A 17,860-nucleotide genomic window follows, 5' to 3' on the forward strand; every position below is an offset into this window, starting at 1 on the left:
TGAAATGTGGGCTACAGCTGTATTGCTGACTACAATGTACACATATGGCTAATGGCACATATTCTGAATAAGCAACAGAAAAAGAAATGTTTTGCTTCTGAGACAACAAAATTAGGGCATGTTATTCCTTACTGATATTGCCTGAGGCAACCAAGTCTCATTATAGCTTTGAAGCATACGTTCTTCGCTTCTTTTTCAGTTCCTCTTTACTGATTTCTCTGGCATGAACAGTAGCTTTGTTTCTCTGTATAAATCTTCGCCAAGCTTTATATGCTGGGTTTTGTTACAACTTAACCACCTATCTTTAGTCTGTCATGTTTTATTTTTCCCATCCCTATAAAAAATTGTTACTGTGCTATATTCCTCATAGAAAATGCCAAGAACATGCAGCATGAAGAATGCTCTTACACAATGAACTATTGATGTTTAAAATGAAAATGGAATTCAAGTCAGAGTTCTGCAGCTGGGGAGAAAAAACAACTTACCTGAGAATTATAAATAAAACCCAGAAATCACCTTATACAGGACAATAATAGTGACAGAACTGTGTGGTGTGTAGTTTCCATATTTCAACTCGGATTGTTCTTTCCTTCAAATAATAATAGAGTAATTTATAAGCACTCAGCAATTCTATTTCAGGCCATTGTGCTTGTGCTTAATAATACCCACATTTATGGCTTTGATTATTGTATGCCATTTGGCTATTAGCAACATAAGCTACCCAAAAGTTCACCTGCCACATTAGAAACTTGAATGGCTTGCACAACAAAACTAAACAAGTTAATAGACCAGGTCTTGATAAATATATCTTAGTTGCTAGTTTAAATTTATTCTCTTCTGCATATATTGTTGACAAGGCAACCTAATCTCCATGATAATGAGAAGATTGTGGCTTCCAAACTTTTGCTTCTCATGGGCTTCTGCTACCAAATTGGGCAGCATAATGAAGACCCTGATCATTGTTGTGAGACAAAGTGAGCCATCAAAGATAAAAGAAACCCTACACAGACATCAAAGAAACTAAGCCTCAAGGAAGGTAAATACATTCACTCAAAGATACTCATTATTTAAGGGAAGGAAATAGCAGTGCTTCCTGGAGTGATCATCTCATTAAGTCACCTATTCAGCCAAAAGGACTCAAAGAACTTTCCATCTTCTCCCCTCTTAGAGCGGAGATTTGATTCCTAATGTCTGCATCTATGAACCACCTGCTGCTTCCCAGAGCCACTCAACAGTCTGGAAACATGGCTTGCAAGAGAGGGAGATTAGAAGTGAGATTATTCTCAAAGTTTGGCCTTATGAAATAAGAGATGGTCAGAGACTGTCTTGTCCAAAGCTACACTGATCATATGAAAAGGGCATTGGATGGTAGGAGGCTGCCTTGGGAAATGTCATTTTAAACGTATCTAGTCTTCCTTCCAGTCGCAAAATATTCTTTGTAGTTTTATAAAATGTATTTCAAAAGATGTAGTAACTTAATGCTAATGATATAACAACTACCATTATTATTATTGCCATCCTTACTATTTATTGAGAGGCCCATTTGTGCCAGACATGTTGCTAACTGCTTAAGATGCATTATCCATTAATTTTCTTATGTAATATTTACTGAGTATATGCTATGGGCACTGGGGTTACTGCAAAGTTCAAACCAGAGGTGATCCCTTCTCTAAAGAGAGTGTGGAATTCTGGCTTATTAATCTATTTATCATCACAACAAACTTACTAGAAAGGTATTACTATTTATATTTTGCAAATAATAAAATAAGGCCCCATATTTGCCCAAGATTACACAGCGAATGGGGCGGGATCTCAAACCAAGTCACCCCGACTGCAAAACTACACTCTTAACCTCATAGCTATGCTGATGTTCCGAGATTCTTAGGCAAACCTGGACTGTATGAAGTAGGAGGGCTAAAAACAAAGTTAGCACTTAAAATATTTGGTGTCTTTGCAATGGGAGATGTGTTTGTCAGTTTTTCAGTAAGCATGATAAGTAGGGCTCCCTGTTGTCAGAATAAGGGAGAGAAAAAATATTTTTCTGATATTTTCCATCTGGCAAGAGGGAGAGTTGACCTGGCCAAAGTCACTCCTACTTAACGAAGCTTTTTAAGGCCATCTTTAGGCTCAAATCTCAGACAACGATTCTCAGATTTTATGAGATGCTAAGTTGAATGTCATGGTTGCTCTGCAACTCATCACGCACTATTGAAACTTTATACTCAAATAATATTGTGCTGAATGGTATATGTTTGGCTCACACCAGACTCTGGAAAAGGCAAGAAATAGCAGGTGCCAAAATTAAGAAAAAGCATGGATGCAAACCTAGAAAAGAAGCACATTCTGTGTATTAATGTATTTTTTTGCAAATTAGGAAAAACATTGTTCAATTTTAGTAGCAGAATCTCCATGGAGCCCCTGGGACAGCAATAAGATTTGCTGCCATTGAATCAGCCCCACCATCTGGTTTTCTAACTCCTTTTGGCTCTAACTTTAGTCTCTGAGAAGCCAACCTTACTACACCATTTGGAGAGTATAAAAAACTCTAGATTAAAGTTCATCCAGGATCCTCAAACACCAAGTCTACCAATTTTAAAACTTTCATTTCTTTATAAGGGCAGTTTGACTCCTGAAATTTTCTATCTCTATTAAATGAGAAAACCCCCAAGGAGACAAGATACGTATAGATATTAGTGTATATCCAGCTGCCTTTGAGTTTTCTTCTCATTTAATTTAGTACAACACTCCATACTGAAATCACTGTCAGCATATGTTTGGCATTAGGCTACTTCAAAAAAAAAACAAAAACAAAAACAAAAAACAGCCTTGGAGTGACTCAGTAAGTAGGTTAGTTGAGGTGTGAGATGAGCAAACCTGTCATTTCAGGTAAGGAAACTATTTTGTCCCTCCAATATACCGTAGCACGTGGTTCCTGACAGCATCATTATGATCTATGAGTGTCTATCTATTTGAAAGAAGGGAAGGAATGAAAGTAAGGATTTATAGGGCACTTACTGTGTGTTGGGAATTGTGCCCACATACTTCAACTTTTTTAAAGCTTAAAGCAGCTCAGAAAGGTTACATGGCTTTCCCAAACAGGGTCACACAGACAGCAAGTGGTGAAATTGAGAAGGGAGCCTGGCCTCCTGCCTGCAAAATCTATATTTTTCTAGTGTACGCCACTGGCTCTTAATCAGTGATTCCCACCCTACAGTATCACCATCATTTCAGTGAAGAAAGATACTAAAATTCTACAAATAATACTTCAAACCAAAAATCGAGTTAATTTTAAAAATGATTTTAAATATATGTGCCACACAATGCTTTGTGTGGAAGAGCAGCTTTAATTAGATAACATCAGGTCAAACAATTCCACAAAAGGGTGGGACTTACTGGACTAAATGCATAGATTTTACTCCCCATGTTGCTTCCCTTCCATTCCCCCTCCCTCTAAAGTGCCAGTCCCTCCATTAAGTCAGGTGCCAGCCAGGAGTAATATCCAAAGACTCTGCTTATTGATGTCTTTCAGTGGTGTTGACAACTGATAGAATCTCTCACTGTAAATGGATGATACTGGGAATAACAATTTTCCATGCAATAAACCATTCAAAAGAGTTAAAGAACTAAACGTATCTGTTTTCTTTCTCTTTTTATTATTTCAAACTTTTATTTTAAATTCAGGGGTACATGTGCAGGATGTGCAGGTTACATAGGTAATTGTGTGCCATGGTGGTTTGCTGCACAGATCATCCCATCACCAAGGTATTAAGCCCAGCATCCATTAGCTATTCTTCCTGTGTCCAAATTCTAAGACTTCTGTTCATGCCAAATGGATACAGACATTCACTACTTTCAAATCCAAATTGCAAGAGCCAAATGGAGTGTTTCCACAAGAAAGAAAATTCTGAATGAAAAGCAGCATCTGGTTGTATTCTACAGGACTTCAGTCCAAAGATATGTGGACTCCAAAGGAATGTGTACATTTGTGTATACACACATGTTTAGAACTAATTCATTCCCTTTGTCACTGCCTTAATTTAGGGGCTCCCAGGCCCCGAAAGCCTCATTTATTTAATAAATATTAAACACTCTCTAAGGCCCTGAAGATTTCTTTCAGGCAAACTTAAGGTATTCAAAAGGTAGTTCTGCTCAATTAATTCAGCCCCAAGTATTTATTCAATGCACCTCTAGCCACACTGCACAGCTATTGGAGGCACTTGGGTTCCTGAATCTACTTGTCAATAGCAAACAATCTGCATTATCAGTGGACTGGCCTTTTTTCTTAGCAGCTCCGCCCACTGGCTGTACCCATTTATCTCTGCATACCAATGTGTTTTCAAGTATTATGTGTGTTTTCAATGTGTATAATATGTGTGTTGAAGGGCAAAGAGAAGTGAGAATAGAGTAAGAATCAGACCAATATAGCAAGTTCCTAGTCAATGTCTACATTTATTCTACGCCACTCAGGGGATTCTAATCCTTATAGAATTATCCGTTGTTTATCTAATGAAGTGGGAAGAGTAGACCTGACTAAGATGGTCCTACTTTAAATTCTGACTCTACTATTTATTAACTCGATGGTCTTGGACAAATTAGTTAAGCCTTTTATGTTTATTTCTAAAATGGAGAGAATGTTGTGATGATTAAATGAGGTAATATATGTAAAAGGTATAAAACTGAACATACCACATGGTACACACTCTAGAAATGTTAGCCATCACTTATATCAATAGGGCCCTTCTTGCACAGACTTTCATTCATCCAGGCACAGCGCCTAGGATACATACAAAGGCCACCAGATACCAGAATGAATACACCTCCATCTATGAGAAAAATTTACTTAAAACAAGAAAAGCAATAAATCTGTTAAAGAATATAGTTCTAGAATAGAGGTTTTTGGTTTATTTATTTATTTATTTATTTGAGATGGCATCTTGCTCTGTTGCCCAGGCTGGAGTGCAGTGATGCGATCTTGGCTCACTGCAACCTCCACCTCCCAGGTTCAAGTGATTCTCCTGCCTCAGTCTCCCGAGTAGCTGGGATTGCAGGTGCATGCCACCATACCCGGCTAATTTTTATATTTTTAGTAGAGACCAGGTTTCACCATGTTAGCCAGGCTGGTCTCAAACTCCTGACCTCAAGTGATCCATCCACCGTGGCCTCCCAAAGTGCTGGGATTACAGGTGTGAGCCACCACGCCAGGCCTAGAATAGAGTTCTAAACAAAGTGACAAATCTGTTAAAGAATACAGATTATACTATTTTAGAAATATATCTTATTCATGGTATATACTAAGACAATGCTCTCCAAGGCATTTTGCAATTCACCTGCAGTTAGTTTCCAGACTCCTTTGTTCACACATTTTTTTCTCCAAGGAAAAAGAACTTCCTCTCTGTAAAATTTCTTCATCAGTTTTTCCTTTGGTCAAAAACATTTCTATAGATGTTCCTCTGAGCACTGTGAATTGTCTTCCTCCCAGTATACGGAAGGTCTCGGAAGAGCAAGCCTTACTCTAATTAGAGACAGCAGCGTTACATCCCAGACTGGGCCACTGAGATTTTTGAACATTACTTTAAAATGCAAGATTTTAAAAAAACATCATGTTTGCAAAATTAGAAGGTTTTAACTCTCCCAGGCAGTCAGAATCTAGGACATCTGACTTAAGTGCTGTCCAGCAATTTCTTCTAATCATTTCCTTTCCTCGTACTTGTTAGGAACTCTTACATTTAAAAGTTACAACTTCACCACAAATTCCCCTTTCAGATTTGAAAGCAAACCAACAAAAATGAAACATAAAAATAATAATTATAAACATACCGTCATGAAGCTAATTCCTTACTGTGAAGGGAGAAAAGGTAAAAGGAAATAGCATTATATGAAGGAATATATGTGTCAGATGGTCTCACTTGCTGTCTCCTTCACGCCCTAATAAGAGGTAACTCCAAGAGGGTAGGAATGCTCCTTATTTATTTATCTTTTTATTTTTTTGAGACAGAGTCTCACTCTGTCGCTGAGGCTGGAATGCAGTCGTGCAATCTTGGCTCACTATAACCCCTGCCTCCCGGGTTCAAGCGACCCTCCTGCCTCAGCCTCCCAAGTAGCTGGGATTACAAGCGTGCACCATCATACCCAGCTAATTTTTGTATTTTTAGTAGAGACAAGGTTTCACCACATTGCTGAGCAGGCTGGTTTATAATTCCTGACCTCAACTGATCTGCCCACCTCGGCCTCCCAAAGTGCTGGGATTACAGTCATGAGCCACCACACTGGACCTGGAACTCTTTTATTCAGTGTTATATATACTCAGTGCCTAGAATACTTCCTGAAAGGTAGGCATTCTAATAAATATGCATTGAACGAATGATAGCAACCTTTATTTTACAGATTAGTGAGCTGATGAACACAGAAATAAATTAACTTGCCCAAAGTACCCAGAGGAAGGAAAAGCTGTGGACTGAAAAGTCTAAATCCCTAGCCCATATTTTTGATTTTTTCCTTTTGTACTTTTTTATGTTATATTTAAAACAAAAACAAAGGCCAAAAAATCATCCTGCTACCAACTCCACTAATACAGTAAGAGAAGAAAGTAATATACTTATTATAGGCAACTATCCATGCAAAATGTGAGATGATCACGTGAGGAATGCAATTTCAGTGCTGACTGTTAAGATTTTCTATCACAGCAATGAAAGTGGTGTACTAAGAGAATGGGGAGACACAATGTCTTTGTGAAGAGATTGGCAGCTTGAAGTAAGGTAAAGAGAAAAAGGTGTCACCATTCATCACTCAAATATCCATCTGAAAAGCCTTTTGTTTCATTACTAGCAAGGACTCCAAAGCAAATGGGCACAAAAGAACAATCAAATTTGATGAACCATATTCATTTAAAAGTGAAACAAAGAATACCATTCAGAATAGTCTGCAAATCAGATAAATTGTAATATTCAAAATCACAACTGAATGAGGAACACGTAGGGTAGACACGGGTGAGTGCCCCTACAAAGGAACAAGTATTTATAAATGATCCTGGCAAGTCCATTCTGAAAAACAAGGGGAAAATAACTTGATCTTTAAAAATTCTAGTTTGATTTTTCTTAACGATTTCCTCTTTCTTGTGTAGCACATACAGTATCAGAACATTTAATCACAAAAGCACTTACTCAATTGAATGCGGAAAATACATTTCTTTGCAGATTCATTGCAAAATCTTTTGCCATTTTATAGTAACTGAAAGTGAATTCAGAGTTAAAATGAGCAGTGTCCCCTTAGAATTATTTACTTCACAGTCAACATCCAGCCCTGTATAATATAACTAGGACTAGATTTCTCTTTGAATTCAACGCATGCAATCTAATGCCAGGTTATCAGGAAAATAAAAAGAGAATCCATTATCAAGGGTGTTAAAAACAAAATCAATGTTTTGTGTCTTTTTTTCAGCCTCTTAATAATTCTATAGACATCCTCACTGAATCAGGGTGGAAAATAGTTCCACAGTGACATGAACAGACCACATTATAGCAAATCGAGTCAAGGAGCAAAATCATCCAATCATTCTAGCGAGTTCAAGATCAGTTGTATAAGAAACAGAAGGTAACTGCTGAAAAATGAATGTAGAAATTATACAACAAACCCTAGGACATGGTAAACACTTGGATTTCTCTAAAATCCTGCCTTTATGAAGCTAGTGAAAACCAGATCCTTTTAAAAGTACCTCTCAGATAGCACAGCTTTCTAACTGTTCTCTTGGTATCCAGAGTCATTTAATCCATTAGGCTTATGAGCCTATAAGGTTTTTAGGAGCCTATAAAAACCTTAGAGACCTGTATAAAAGAAAGTATGCGCTCAAAAATACAACAAGAAAATGACATAATTAGACATAATCAATATTAAGATGTGTTGATTTGTCTACAAAATGTAACACTATATCATTAAATTCTACACTGTTAAAAATCACAAATTGTAAAAAATATGTTTACATCTGAAATCAACTTGCAGGTCAGATTTTCTCACTTAAGTATGCATAATGATTGCTGAGGAATCAAGGTCATTTATGAATTAAATGAGTAATCCAGGCCAAATAATTTCAAAAGTAAAATTATTAAACTGCTTTAAAATGTTTATAGCAAAATTGCTATTTAATAGGAGATGTGGGTGTGTTTTAATATGTAATTTGAAATGGGATGGATCCTCTAACATAAGAGCATTTAATACCTACAAGGAGTTTAAATACTACCTCTCCACTCCCCATTCCCCACTCTTCCCCACTTTTCCATCCTTCCTCCATAGAACCTCCAGAGTGACTTTTATAATACGCTAATATAATCAGGCCACTCAGCTTACACTCTTCAGTAGCTTTCCATTGCACACAGGATAAAATCTGAACTTCTTACCACAGCCTAGAAGACATCCAGTGCCCAGTCTTACCTTGGACTACTCAACCCCTCACTTTTCAATTTCGGAGGAAATCCTATTGGCTCTAGCTTCCAAACATATCCAACCCCTGACTGTTACCCCCTCCTCTCTTAAAACCCTCTTCTGAACTACTACCATCTCCTGACTGGAAAATGACAATTGCCTCAAAGCTAGTCTTCCTTCTATTCTTGTTTGTTGTAGTCCATTTTTATCACAGCAGCCTGTGTAAATTTATTAAAGAGAAAGTTAGTGCCGTTCTCCAAATGGAAGAGTTCACTCAGAAAAAATCCAAAGACTACACAATGCTCTATGAAGCCCTACACAGTCTGGCCCCATGCTGCCTCTGTTTCTCTCCTCTCTCACTATCTTCCCTGGCTCTAGTTACAAGGGACTTCTAGCTGTTTCCTGACTAAGACAGAAACACATCTGCCTTCAGCCCTTTGCACTGGCTGTTTCCTTGACTAAAACATTCTTCTCCAAGATTGCTGCAAGGCTAACTCCATCACTGCCTTGAAGTCTTTGCTTCAGTGCCACTCTCCTACAAGATCTGCACTGACCAGTGTATTATAAATTACAATCCACAGTTTGCCAATCACTCCACATCAACACTGACAATCTGTTTTATTTTTGCTTTCTCCGATAGCACCATCTTCTAATAGTTTCTATAATTGATTTATTAGTTAGTTTGTTTATTGTTGTCTGTCTCACCTGCTGGAATGTAAGGTTCAGAACAGGAATGTTTGATATTCACTAATATATCTGAAGTGTCTAGAAAAATGCAGCTCAATAAACATTAGTTAAATGGTGAATCAGTCTCTTTGCTCTTCTCACACTGCACTTTTCAGTCTGTTGTGTTACAAAGAAATTGTCTGGTCTTTGTTTCAGGCTCCTGGCACAGAGATTCTAAAAATCCTTGAAATTTCTCAAGTAATAGAAGTGTCTTTGTTATTTATGAGCCTCCTGTATCACACGTGTTTATGCTAATGAAATAACTCATGGTGGACCCCTACATAACTTTAGGGTTGGAGCTGGTCACCAAAAAGAAGCAGCACATAATTAGAGGGTTGGGATTCTGAAGCAATTTGATCTCCCAGGAGAGAAGGGGGACTAGAGATTGAGTTCAATCAAATTGTCAGTGATTCAATCAACTACGCTTGTGTAATAAAACTCCAATAAAGCCTCTGGACACTGAAGCTCAGTGGAGCTTCCTGTTTGGTGAACACCTCAGTGTGCCAAGAGGTTGATGCTCCCTGATTCCAGGGGAAGAAGTCATGGAAGCTCTGCATTAGGGCCTTTCCCAGAACTCACCTTCTGGGTCTCATCATTTAACTGTTCCTGATTTGTATTCTTCATAAGAAAACTATAATCAGCTGGGCCCAGTGGTGCACACCTGTAATCCTAGCCCTTTAGGAGGCTGAGGCGGGGGATCACTGGAGCTCAGGAGTTCAAGACCAGACTGGCCAACATGGTGAAACCCCATCTCTACTAAAAACACACATACACACACACACACACACACACACACACACACACAAATTAGCTGGGCCTGGTGGCATATGCCTGTAATCCCAGCTACTTGGGAGGCTAAGGGATGAGAATTGCTTGAACCTGGGAGGCAGAGGTCGCAGTGAGCTGAGATCACACCAATGCACCCCAGCCTGGGTGACAGAGTGAGACTCTGTCTCAAAAAACAAACAAACAAACAAAAAAAGGAAAACTATAATCATAACTGTAGAACTTTCCTGAATTCTGTGATTTGTTCCTATGAATTATCAAGCCCAGGGAAGGCCATAACAATCCCCAGATTTATAGTCAATTAGTCGGAAACGAGGGCAGTCTTGCTGTGAAATGTACCCTTTAGCTTGTAGGGTCAATGCTAATTCCAGGGGCTCAGTGCCAGAACTGAATTGCAGTTTACCAATTGATGTTGGAATATAGTCCCTCAAACACTAAAGCAAGTGAACCAAAGTTCACTCCTTCTGCCTTTTGGTTTATAACTAGTTCATGAAACAGAAAAGAAAGTTTAGCCAAAAGCTTTCTAATTAATAGATTTATTAATAACTGGATTGACAACTGTGGCTTAGATCTAAGGGAGAATGGAAGCTTCTAGTCTTCTCATACTTCTAGATCAGCACTACCCAAAAGAAATACAAGCCTCAAATCTGAACCACCTATGTAATTTTAAGTTTTTCAGTAATCACTGTTAACAAATTCAAAAGGGTAAAGCTAATGTTCATTTTATGTAACCAACTATGTCCTAGATATTAGCCTAAGTTGTAATCAATACTAAAAAAGTATTAATGATTTATTTTACTTTTTCACATTAATTTATGAAAATGTAGTGTGCATTTCACACTTATAACACATCTCAAATTTGACTAACCACATTTCAAGTGCTATCAACAACCACAGTGGTTAGTGGCCACCATATTGGATGCATAGTTCTAAACATTTGAAACTACCTTGGGGGCCGGGCGCGGTGGCTCAAGCCTGTAATCCCAGCACTTTGGGAGGCCGAGACGGGCGGATCACGAGGTCAGGAGATCGAGACCATCCTGGCTAACACGGTGAAACCCCTTCTCTACTAAAAAATACAAAAAACTAGCCGGGCGAGGTGATGGGCGCCTGTAGTCCCAGCTACTCGGGAGGCTGAGGCAGGAGAATGGCGGGAACCCGGGAGGCGGAGCTTGCAGTGAGCTGAGATCCAGCCACTGCAGTCCAGCCTGGGCGACAGAGCCAGACTCCGTCTCAAAAAAAAAAAAAAAAAAAAAAAAACTACCTTGGGGAAAAATAGACCAACTAGTTACAAGTAGACAATCTGGAGAATGTATAGTCTGAGGCAAGTCCTGCCTAACTCAGTCCCTTCAAGGAGAGAGAATAGAAAGACTAAGGCTGAGCTGTAGGATAAATGGGAGTTCAGCTAATTCAGAAGAACACAGACCATTCCTAAAGAGATTTACCTCATTTAATAAAACATGGCTCAGTAAATGTCTCAGACTCTGACCAGTCCAACTGGAGAGGTGAGTGGGAAAGAAGCATAAATGCTCCCACCTCCAGTTCTCTGGAGGAGAAGCAAAAATGGGCTTTTGCTTCTCTACCATCTACAGCAAAATTCGAAGTATAAGCAAAGACCATCTTCCTTTCTCTCACTCTAAGACGTTTGCAAATGTTAATGACAGCTCATGTTTCTTAAGCAAGGCACCAAATCGAGCAATGTAAGAAATATATTTTAATCTAATCCTTATAGCAAATCCGTTTTTCAGATGGGTAGACAAAAGTATAATGAGGTTAAATACCTTGTCCAAGGCTAGCTAGTCAAAAGTGGATCTGGCCCCAAAGTCTAACTTCTTAACTAAAACTCGACAGTGGAACAGCTTTCCCCTTGTTTTTTATCTGGCCAACTCCTGTGTACCCTTCAAAGTTCTACTGAAATATCACTTCCTCAGTGAAGTCTTCCCTGACCTCTTTGCTAGAGCCAATCCTACTGTCACTCCACTCCAGTCAATTCTATTTCATTATTCTGGTTTATTTAGTGTTTTATCGTGACTTGAAATCATTTTACATACACACATACACTCTTTACTTATGTGTTTGCCTACTGTTCGGCTCCACCAGAATATAAGCTCCATGTGAACTCAGGCTTTATCTGTCTTGTTTACGGTTGTATCCCCAGGATTTAAATCTGTGGTTAATGTATAATTGGAAGAACTAACACATCTACCAGCAGATTTAGGCTGGTTGTTAGGCTTTGCAATATCAAAGTCCCCTTTAGGCATAAAAAAGAAAGCGTCGGGCCAGGCACAGTGGCTCACACCTATAATCCCAGTACTGTGGGGGGCTGAGGCGGCCAGATCATGGGGTCAGGAGTTCAAGATCTGCCTGACCAACAGAGTGAAATCCCATCTCTACTAAAAATACAAAAATTAGCCGGGCGTGGTGGTGCATGCCTGTAATCCCAGCTACTCAGGAGGCTGAGCATGCCTGTAATCCCCTCTACTCAGGAGGCTGAGGCAGGAGAATCACTTGAACCTGGGAGGCAAAGGTTGCAGTGAGCAGAGATCGTGCCATTGCACTCCAGCCTGGGCAACAGAGTGAGACTCTGTCTCAAAAAAAAAAAGGATGGGGATGTCCACAAACACAAGTGCTTTCAGAGATAATGGAGCCAGTTATAGACAATTCAAGAATTTTCCTCTTTTGTACTCTACTTCTCCCAACACTCTGGTTCATTATTTGGTACATAACGGAATGCTGAAATCAATAATATAACATTTTACCAGATGTCAGCAAGTATAAAGAGAACTAGGTTGCAATGTTATATAGAAACATACACACACATAAAGACAATCCCCCATAATAATGATGGCATAGCTAAGCCACATATTCACAGGAAGCAAATGACTGAACTTATTAAGTAACAACAGCAGCTAACGTTTTTAAGTGTTTACAGGCTATTACCATGTATAGTTTGATTTAATAATCACAACAATTCTATGAAGGAAACAATATTTTCATAATACAGAAGGAGAAATTGAGACTCACAGAGGTTAAGTGACTTGCCTTATGTCCCAAAGATAATAAGTAGCAGAGTCAAGATTCAAGACCAGGCTGTGGGAGTTCACAGCCACAGCTGTGCCAAGTGAGGCTACAGCTACAGATATAGCTTGTAGAAATGAATGGTGACAGCATATCTTCCTAGCAGAAGCAGAGAGTGACATCAAGGTCCTATTTACCTAATTAATGTGCCTAACCCCATGTGGTTCATTAGCATAAGGCACGCTACTATGGCTAGTACCTGGATCCAGGCAGATGGGTTCTTGAGAAAATAAGAGCTTTTTAATAAATTTGACCAGTTTCTTGTTACTAGACATTGTTTCAAGACTTCCTCTAATTTAAATAATAGATAAATATATTGGCATATTTATGCACAACCATAATCACAAGATGTCATAAGATGAACTGATTTTTTTAATTTAAGGACATAGCTCCAACCTCTGACTCAGCAAAAGCCTACTCTACTTAACTCCAGTAGCAGCAAAGGAAGAAGCAGCAGCAAAAGGCAAACCTATTTATTCATCCTCATGCTCTGTTATTCCTGGGGTCCTACAGGGTATAGAAGAGATGACAACTGTCCTACAGAGTAGGGGAATTCGGTCATATTATGCTAATCACTTTAAGACCCAGGTGTATGTCAGAAAGTAAAAAGCTTGTAATTTCTCCCAGTTGGTAAAATATCAATTTTTCTTTCTTTTTCTTTTTTTTTTTTCTTCTTTGAGACGGAGTCTCGCTCTGTCGCCCAGGCTGGAGTGCAGTGGCCGGATCTCAGCTCACTGCAAGCTCCGCCTCCCGGGTTTACGCCATTCTCCTGCCTCAGCCTCCTGAGTAGCTGGGACTACAGGCGCCCGCCACCTCGCCCGGCTAGTTTTTTGTATTTTTTTTTTTTAGTAGAGACGGGGTTTCACCGTGTTAGCCAGGTTTCGATCTCCTGACCTCGTGATCCGCCTGTCTCGGCCTCCCAAAGTGCTGGGATTACAGGCTTGAGCCACCGCGCCCGGCAGTATCAATTTTTCTATGGCTTGGTGAAGTAAAATATTATAACAAGGTAATTAATACTTTCTTATCGGGATGCCCTTTGGTATCATTAGGACTAAAATCCAAGTGAAGAGGAAAGATTCTTCTTGGGGAGTAAGGCTGAAGGGTGCATTTAAGAAAGGCTTTTTTAGAATGGATTCAGGATGAAGTATGAATAGCAGCTGGAAAAATCCCAAGGTTCCAGTCAGCAAAGGCAGCAAATGTTCATTGAGTATTGACTATGAGTTAGGTGCATTTTTTATCTGCAGATAAAAATTTGAAAAAAAAAGAAAAGAAAAAAAACTTGTTCTGTGCCCTCAGGAAGCTTGGAAACTCAGTGTAGATGTAGAAATGGAAAGTTAAGAAAATGCAACTGCCACAAAAAAAGGTGAAACATGTGTAAACCCTTGTTCTGCCATAAAGAAGGGTACCATTTATGCTGAACCCTGAAGGATAAGGAGGATTTCACAATTTGTCCTGTGCCCAGTATATTATTAAGTGTTCAGAATGTAAAGGCCAATGGTACTCAAACAGAGAAGACCAGAAAAAAATGATGATTGGCCACCAAAGGTGGCACTGGGTCCATAATCAATGTAATTTTATTCTCCATTTGCAGAGAAATCATGAATCTCATCCTGGAACTTGACACAAAACCAAAAAGATAACAATAAAAAGATGAAATAAATTACGTTCTATAAGTCTGTGGGAAGCCCCATAGCTAAGCTAGTCCCTCTGATACTCAATGCAAGACCAAGTGCCCTCATCAAAATTAAATGTCACATTTCCATAAGATATTCTAGAGCTCTAAAGTCCTGTTTATATAAATAATACATCACTACATCTCAGTTAATTATATCTCCCCCCAAACCCACAGAAAATGCACTTGGCACTGTGCAGAAAGAAAAAGTTCATGCTAGATCTAGAAGATCATCCTTCTTTACTAGTAGAGGATGAACACAAATATCACCATCATTAGAGTTTTGTCAATCAGGGGCTTAAGTGTCACTATGCAAGTAGGATAAAATGCTACAAAGTCTCCCACCCCATTTCCATAATACATCTAAATGCACAGTGTGAAACAAGAAATGACATTAAGTGTGCTTACTAATAACAGCAAAGGAAAACAACCATTTAATTTAAACAAGCTAAACCAAGCATTTGCTTCACTTAAAGCTTGGAATATGTCATTTCATTAAATCATGTTTTCATTTCAGAAGATGACTGTCAGACCCAAATTATTTTATTATAATTGAAGACAGGAGGATACAAAGACAATACATTTTTAGACAAAGTAACTCAAAATGTATTCTAATTTTAAAAAATTGTAATGAACTTATGAATCTGTACGCCTAAGCCAGGAAGCAACTTTGTACAGATTTGCTTCATATGCCTTCCATGGTCCCATACCCATACAATTGTCTCTGTATCCATCAGTCTATCAGTTACATATTATGGGAGCTCTGCCCACTGGTGAGTATTAAAATCTCCTTAGAGACAGTACTCAGTCTTGTATACAGTGACATTGCGTATATTTCTGGGACTTTCTATGGCCTAGATTTCGAGCTCAAATTCAACCTCCTTTTCTGAAAGACGGCAAACAATTGACATAGTAGGTTTTAATCAAAAAACTCTGCCTATAGGAGAAAGTATAAGAAAAAAATAATAACAGTTTCTTTAAACCATGTAGGCAGGTTTGGAAATACTTCAAGTATTAAATTTTTCCTGGCATAAAAATAAGTTATGGTCATTATAGAAAAGTTTAAAACACAGGCAAAATTTTTAAAATTATCCATAATCTATAGTCAGTTTTTATAATTTGGGGATGCATTTTTAAATATTGGTATACTTTTTTAAAATAAGAATTTAATTAAACACTCATCTGCAGTTTGCATTTTGTATACATAATAATATACCAAATATTCATTTCTCTTTCATTGCATATTTTTTACATTGTACTGCTTTTTAATTGTATGGATATAGACTAATACATTTGACCAGTTTCTTGTTGCTAAACATTGTTTCAAGACTTTTTCTGTTTTAAATAATAGGTAGATAAATATATTGACATATTTACAAACAACCATAATTACTTCCTAAAGATAAATTCCTAAGAGTAAAATTGCTGGCTCACAGGAGATGCAACATTTTAAGACATTTGATGAAACTGACAAATTTCTCTGCTAAAAAAGTAGTTCCCATCCATTTCCCAAAAGAAAAGTGAGAGGGTGTCCTTTTTCCTGCTGGTGTGATCTTTACCTAATCTTGACTTGATAGATGAAAAATGTATCTAATCATTTTAATTTGCATATATTTGATTACCAGAGAAATTTAACAGTTTTCAATGGGCCATTTATATGTCTTATGAAATGCCTTATGTGTTTTGTTTTGCCCCATTTAAAAAATTTACTTGTTTATCTTTTTTCTTATTGATTTGACAAAGTTCTTAATATATTAAGGATACACTCATATATATGGCAACTTTGTTATCTTTTATTTTTCAAGCCTTCAAACTTTAAGACTCATAAACCCCTTTTCTTATCCTTTTTCTCCTAGAAATTTCTTCATTATTTTTGGTTTCTGCTATCCAAATATTTTTACAATGGAAATCACTGTCATCATATAGGCTGTAGCTAGAAGCCAAACATGGTTTTCAATCACATTTCTGCCACTTACTCTCTGTGTAATTTCAGGAAGTAATTCAGGATCCCAGAGTTTCAGTTTCCTTATCTGTGCTAGATAATCTCTAATATACTTTCATGTTCTAAAATTCAGTGCTTCTATGAATTGGCGAATATGAAAGTTTTCATTTGATGTGCATTTATGTTTACAGGAACATTTATTTTAAGCTTTAATAAAAAATAAAATGTAATGTAATGGAGAAAAGAGCTTGATAAAGCAATTGATTTGTTAAAAGAATAAGCTTTCTGTCCAGCATGAAAATATATGTCTCAAATGAATATTCCTTTAAAAGGTAGATTTTCCAGAAGACTGTATTATTACAACCACAGTTTGTTAGTGTTCCTAAAAAGTTCCCTGAAATTTACATAATCCTCCCTCATTTTTTTAGATGATACCACTGAGGCCAGAAAGCGAAGGTGACGAGTAAGGAGTTAGATGAAGAGTAAAACAGGGACCCAAACCTCCTCACTTCTGAAGGGAAGTTCTGCTACGGTACCTCTTTACCCTGGGATCCCAACTATAAACTGTTTGACTTCTAAAAGTCAGCAAATAAGGTATCATTGTTTGCCAATAGCATAATGTCATGGATAACACAATGTCATATTATTCTTGGAATGGACTTTCATGAGGGGAATGCCCAGGAAGCAATGTAGCTCAGCCTTTAGGAGCCAGGGCTATTGAACTGCTGCCTTGCTTCATTCAGTCTGGCTCTATCCCTACTGTCTCTGTGATCTGGGCAAATCACTGGACCTCTCCCACTTCAACTTTTCTATTCTCGAATGGAGGTATCCTCATAAGCATGTTGTGAAGATTAAATGCATTAATCCATGATGAGTGCCTGGCCCAGAGCCTAGACCTCTGATAGTGCTCTGTAACTGTTAGCAGTTGGTAATACATTGACCTAGATACTATAATACTCCAAAGTACACAGAGTGGAAGTCAGTATTCCCTTCTAGCCCTCCTTTCCCATCCTCATTATTACCAGAAGTGAAAAAGAATCATTTGAATAACCACAAAGTATTTTTAAATGGTTTTTACTGAGCTTCTGTGGTATGTTCAACACAATCCTTAACTGTATAGGAATAGAAAATGAAAGGAACGGTCCATGCCCCAGTGTTTTCCCTTGAGAGGCATCCCTGACCCACCTCTCCCACCTTGATCATGTTTAACCAATTTCTCCTGGGTACTCCCTCCATTCAGT

At 38.2% G+C, this 17,860-nt stretch overlaps 1 protein-coding gene across 3 annotated transcripts in view; it reads right to left on the reverse strand.

Moving 5' to 3' along the window:
- LOC105487015 (neural EGFL like 1) overlaps nt 1-17,860 on the reverse strand; it is a 934,667-nt gene that overhangs the window by 515,192 nt on the left and 401,615 nt on the right. The gene's annotated exons all lie outside the window — the stretch shown is intronic.

This window comes from Macaca nemestrina, chromosome 12, assembly GCF_043159975.1.
Source record: "Macaca nemestrina isolate mMacNem1 chromosome 12, mMacNem.hap1, whole genome shotgun sequence".
Taxonomy (NCBI): Eukaryota; Metazoa; Chordata; class Mammalia; order Primates; family Cercopithecidae; genus Macaca; species Macaca nemestrina.